The 6159-nt window shown below is 34.9% G+C and overlaps 1 non-coding gene across 1 annotated transcript; it reads right to left on the bottom strand.

Annotated features, from left to right (window-relative positions):
- Window positions 1–5029: 5029 nt before the first annotated feature.
- LOC142167702 (small nucleolar RNA R71) lies at window positions 5030–5136 on the bottom strand. The gene has a single exon (XR_012697789.1). It is a non-coding gene; the product is annotated as a small nucleolar RNA R71 (small nucleolar RNA).
- Window positions 5137–6159: the final 1023 nt, after the last annotated feature.

Consider the following 6159-nt stretch of genomic DNA (forward strand, 5'->3'; position numbering starts at 1 on the left):
TCCTTATGAAGGGTGGTTCAAATGCAATACTGATAGTGCATCAAGAGGCAGTCCTGGACCAAGATCATATAGGTTTTGTGTTCGAGATCATGCTGGTGATTTGGTGTTTGCAAAATCACAGGAGATAGGAGAGACAACTAACTTAGTGACAGAAGCAAAGGCAATTATGGAGGGGTTGGCATACTATGTGGAAAGGCAGCTACACCCACTGATTATGGAGACTGATTCCTTAGTAATGATGAAGATAATTGATGGCAAATGGGCAACTCCTTGGTGTATAGGTGCTGAAGTAAGGAAGATCAAGCATATAAAGAACAACTACAATGTTGTCTTTCAACATGTACTAAAGGAAGGGAACATTGTTGTTGACTTTTTTGCTAACCTAGCTTTCACTTTTACAGGTACACACATATTTCAGTCATTTAATGAATTGCCAAGTGCAGGAAAAAAACTGATCAACATGGACAAATAACAAATTCCTAACCTTCGGATTAGGATTGTGAAGAGAAGAGAACCTGATTAATGAGATCAACATATAAAACCTTGCCTTGTTTCTTAGAAATTATGGTGTCTCAACAATACATGCAAGATCTCAAAGAAAAGTAGGCTAGTAAAACTCCACCAACTAGCATTCCTAATCATGCAGTTGTTCTCACTTGTATGATGTACATACTTGGTTGGTTATAATTTTAGCTAGCATTGCACAACACCAGACTATAGGGGATCTGTTGCAATCTCCTGTAAATGCTTGGCTGCAGATACCAAAGACCTACACTGCCTCTACAAAATCATAGTGGTTTGATTATTATTTTGTCTCTCTTACTCTACTGGGCTATACACCAGTTGAAGAGTGTAGATTCTTGAATTATGTAAGCTAACTGAGGCAATAGCATGGTCAAATTGTTTCTGTACTTTCCAGGGTTTTAAACATGTTTCTGTTGTGACCATTTTGCTCTCAATAATATGTTGGCATGAGGTTATAACAAATGTTGAACCTGCAAGTCGAATACATGACAACTGAAGGGTGTAGATGCAATAATCTGGGAGCATAGACACTTTTCATAAACCTGTTTGCTACGTTTTGCAGGATAACGAGATTAGAAAACTGAGGCAAAGACAAGTCTCATACAGATACCAAAGGATGCCATATTTTCTTGGTTATAACTATTTTATCTCACTCTACTAGGATTACATACACAATGCTTGAAGGGTGTAGGTACCTGAGTAGTGGTGACTGTAATATGCCTGGCTACACCATAATGCTCAACCAGCACTGCTTCCGCACAGAAGACAATCAAGAACTGATTAGCCTTCAGCAGAACCAGTATTACTATGCCAGTTGGAGTTGCCAATACTTAGTGCTATGTGAGAATGACTTGAAGATAACCAACAAGAGAGTCACAATTCAGCACCAATAACATCCCTCAGTATCATCAAAGTTATCACACACACAAATCTGGGAGCAAAATGTTACACCCTAACTTGGTTGTTTCATGTTGCAGGTATCAATAACAGGATCAGAAAACTGAGGCAAAGAATAGAGGCTCAGCTTGCACTGCTTTTGCACAGAGAACAATCACAAAATTGATTGGTCTTCAATGTCTAGCTGCTAGTTGAAGTTGCCACTGCCTTGTGCTATGTGGGAATGATTTAAAATATTTGTTGCTTCCCAAAGGATGACAAGATCAGAAAACTGTGCCATATTTGTTTAGTTATAGATGTCTTCTCTCAGTCTACTGGGCTTACATACACAATGCTTGAAGGGTGTAGATACCTGAGTAATGGTGACTATAACATGCCTGGCTACAGCAGAATGCTCAACCAATTACTATGCCAGTTGGAGTTGCCAATACTTAGCGCTATGTGGGAATGACTTGAAGATAACCAACAAGAGAATCACAATCCAACACTAACAACATCCCTCATCAATCAAAGCTATCAACATACACAGATTCGGGGAACATAATTTTGCATCCTAACTTGATTGTTTCATGTTGCAAGTATCAATAACAGGATTAGAAAACTGAGGCAAAAAATAGAGGCTCAACCTGCACTACTTGTGGACAGAAGTCTATCACAAAATTGGTTGCTCTTCAGCAGAATCAGTACTGCTGTTACAATTTGCTATGTGGGAATGATTTAAATATAACCAACAAGAGAATCACAAACAATCACCAATAACTACCTTTCTTCACCATTCACCACCCAGTCATCTTCAAAGTTTTCAACACACAGGAACCTGGGAGCACAACACTACATCCTAACTTGTTTGCTTTATCTTGCAGAGTTCATAGACAGGATAAGACTGCTTTGGCAAGTATACAGAGGGGTGTTGATAGTACAAATAATCAGTAGAATACTGGTTCAACACAACATATGTTTGCTTCTCCTCTGAAAACTTTTAATACCTGTTGGTGCTAGCATCAACTCCCAATCATGCTACACAGATCATTTCAATCCGACTGAAGTGGTCAACAATTTGCTGTACATACACAAAAATAACACAGATATCAGTAAAAGTCAGGATCAGAAAAATGAAAGTTATCCTGCTATACATCATAAGCAATTTGTCTTGGACATCAATCAGATGCATATACACAGACAGTTATCACATGGCCTAAGCTTGACTACTGTGTATTACTTATGTGATGTTAGACCGTCTCTCAGTGGTATTAGCATGTTATCATGCTCAGTCTGGGGGTGGTGTAACACCATACAGAACCATGGAGTCAAGCAGCCATCTCATAGATACAGATTATACTAAATGTGATATCATTTATACACACTATATGGCTGTACATGAACAGCCTCTTTGTGTATTATTTATTAGTACTGGTATATCAAACTAAGGATACCTACTCACATGAAATACAAGGAAAACTGCTGCTTCCATCTGTTTTTTGGTATTGACAGTATAGTATCATATCATTATCCAGTGGTATTAGTGTGCATGCATGCTCAATCTGGAGATAAAAAGACACTATATTGTCTTCATGTATCAAACGGGCAGCTCTGTCTCTAGTAAGTATTCATCTCAAATTCATGCTCAATGTATCAACAATGATGTTGGAATTTTCAGCCCCAAGAACACAATGTCCAAAATGCTTTGCTAGACAACTACTGGATTTAAACATACCTACTCCTTGGATTGCAACAAATGGCGCCTGGTGAGAGTTTTGTAGGTGCTACAACAAATTGTTGGCAACTGATGTGTATATTCACAATCGTCAGCAATACTTGGATGTTTCAAATTACTAGCCTTGTAGTTTCCATCGTTATTACGTTACTTCTGCTTTGCTTTGTTGATAGGTTATTTAAACATTTTGTAATTTTTACCCAGTTGGGGATTTTTTATATATAATAGCTACTAGGGTAATAACCTAGTAGTATATTTGCTAAAAAAATTATTCTTTAGAGATATACGTATAAAACTGAGATTTTATTGTAATGATATATCAAGTGAATTCAGTGATTCCCAACTCTTTTTAAATATATAAACCTTTCGGAAGAAATTTGTCTTGATTTATAATTCCAAACACACCTTTCATCAATTTGATTCTCTCAAATAGTAGTCAAAATATTACAAGTTTGTAGCTTAGATTCTCCAATCTCTGTGGGACGATATTATAAACTATACTAGAATTTGACAGAGTACGAGCAGAAAAACCTATACACATTAGCTTCGCCAAATTTTGGGCGCCGTTACCGGGGATTGGCACACATTTATTCTGATTAAATATTTTATTACTAATTTGAGACTTTATTTTTATTATTGTTAATTTTCTTTCAAAATTTTATCTCCTAAATACTAATATCATAATTGTTACTATTATTAGAAGCATTTTTATATAATATTGTTAAAAAAACAATCCCTCATAATTAGTACTTCAACCTCCTTTATTTTATATTTTATTATTATATTATCGTTGTTAGTACTAACATCTACGTAATAGTATAATATAATAGTTTTGTGATTCACATCTCACTATTTTTGTGTCGTCATTTTTCTTTAGTATATTTTATTATTTTTGTTAGTATTATAATTGTAAGTACTTGTTTTTACTATTCTAGTGCTAAAAGTATCCTTTGTACTATTCATATTACTATTACTTGTACTATATTTTTATAGAATAATATTTTATTGTTTCAATCTTTTTAATTGACAGTACTTCAATCCTTCAGCGTGCTTGATTTATTATTGAAGCCTTTTTTATATTTTATAAATTTGTTAAATTACTATTATACTTTTACTTATGAATCATTGTACTTTTTTTCTAATCACTATTATTTATTAGTTCTTTTTTCCATATAATATAATTAGATTATATTATATCTTTTGACGGTTAGTTACAACTTACTTGTCTTAGTTAATTATAATATTATCGTACTATTTTTTTAAAAATTATCTATTTCTACTTTAGGAACTATTTTTATTTTACTTTAATTTCAGATAGTTTATGACCCGCTCTTCTACAAAAAAGTTGGCCTCGATCCTGAAATTGAAAAAACTTTGCGATTGTGCAGGAAAGGACAAATATTGTCTCAAAGCATAACTTACGACAAAATGGAGCACCAATTAGAAGATAAAAACAATCCACTAGAAATTCTACCACCAGCTCATGCAGAGGAGCAATTTTTTGAAGAGGCGCCAAGACCAGCAAACAGAATCTTAAGGGATTATGCTAGACCTGATCACTTAAACTGTGAATCTAGTTTCAGGAAATCCCCAGTGGCAGCCAACAACATTAAAATCAGGACAGGCCTGATTCAAACAATTCAAAAATCTTGCATCTTCGCTGGTGATCTAAGTAAAGATCCACATAGTCATTTAATTGACTTTTTAGAATTGGTTGAAACTGCTAAGTATAATGGATTACCTCCTGAAACAATTAAGTTAGGGCTATTTCCTTTTTCTTTAAAAGGAGAGGCCAAGACTTGGTTACGAAGTTTGCCGCAAGGGTCTATTACCACATGAGACCAAATGACTCAGAAATTCTTAAATAAATATATTTTCCCTACTAAAACAACAAAGTTAAGACAAGATATATCTAACTTCTTGTAGACTGATACTGAGTCAGTTTATCAAGATTGGGAAAGATTAAAAGCAATATTAAGGAAATATCCACACCATGACATTCCTGAGCATATGCAGTTGTACATTTTCTATCATGAGTTAAAACCTTCTTCTAAAAATGTAATAGATGCAACTGCAGGAGGTTCCATAATGGGAAAGACCATAGAAGAAGCATTGCAATTGCTTAATGAAATTTCTGAAAATGCCATCCGGTGGGCCATCTGAGCGTGTAATCATCAAGAAGGCTGCTACAGTAAATCAGGTGGATGCTTTAAACACACTAACACAACAGATTATTTCTTTGGCACAAAAGTTTGAATCTTTTCAGGTAAATACACAACAACCAAGTCAGTCCGACGCTTGTGACATGTGTGGAGAAAATATCTAAACCACGAATATCAAGCAACCAATCAAAATGATGAATATGTCAATGGCATCGGATACAAGCCATATCCTTTTGGAATTCCATTAGCACAAACACATCCAGGGTTTCAATGGAGCAATACAAATAGTACTAAAAACTCTCAAAACTACCAAAAGCAACAGGCACAAAGTCCACCCGAATATCAAAATCAAAATTGTGGACAACAAAATTTCAGGCCTTATCAGCAAGCAACTCCATATCAGCAAAGGCCTCAACAAGGCCATCCAAGTCTTGATGACCTTTTGTAAAAGTACATTAAGGTTACTCATGAAAAAATGAAAATTCAAAATTCAGCCCAAAAAAATCTTGAAATTCAGTTAAGCCAATTGGCAAATCTTGTGTCTGAAAAGATTCAAGGTCCTTTACCAAGCAATATAGAGAAAAATCCAAATGAACACCTTAAGTCCATTGCCTTACAGTCAGGTACGACTCTTGATGAACCCTATGCAAACAAACAAGAAAAGAATCAATTAGAACAACAGGTAGACAAGGGTGAGAATGTTGAGACACCTTCTCAACCATCTGAAAAGAAAGAAGCCAATAAAAAAGAAGAAGAAAATACTAAAAATTTGACTCCTTTCCCTGTTACAATTCCTTTTCCACAAAAGATACAAAGAGAAAAGCTTGAGAATCAATTTGCAAATTTTTTGGAGATTTTAAA

This window comes from Nicotiana tabacum, chromosome 12 (genome assembly GCF_000715075.1).
Source record: "Nicotiana tabacum cultivar K326 chromosome 12, ASM71507v2, whole genome shotgun sequence".
NCBI lineage: Eukaryota > Viridiplantae > Streptophyta > Magnoliopsida > Solanales > Solanaceae > Nicotiana > Nicotiana tabacum.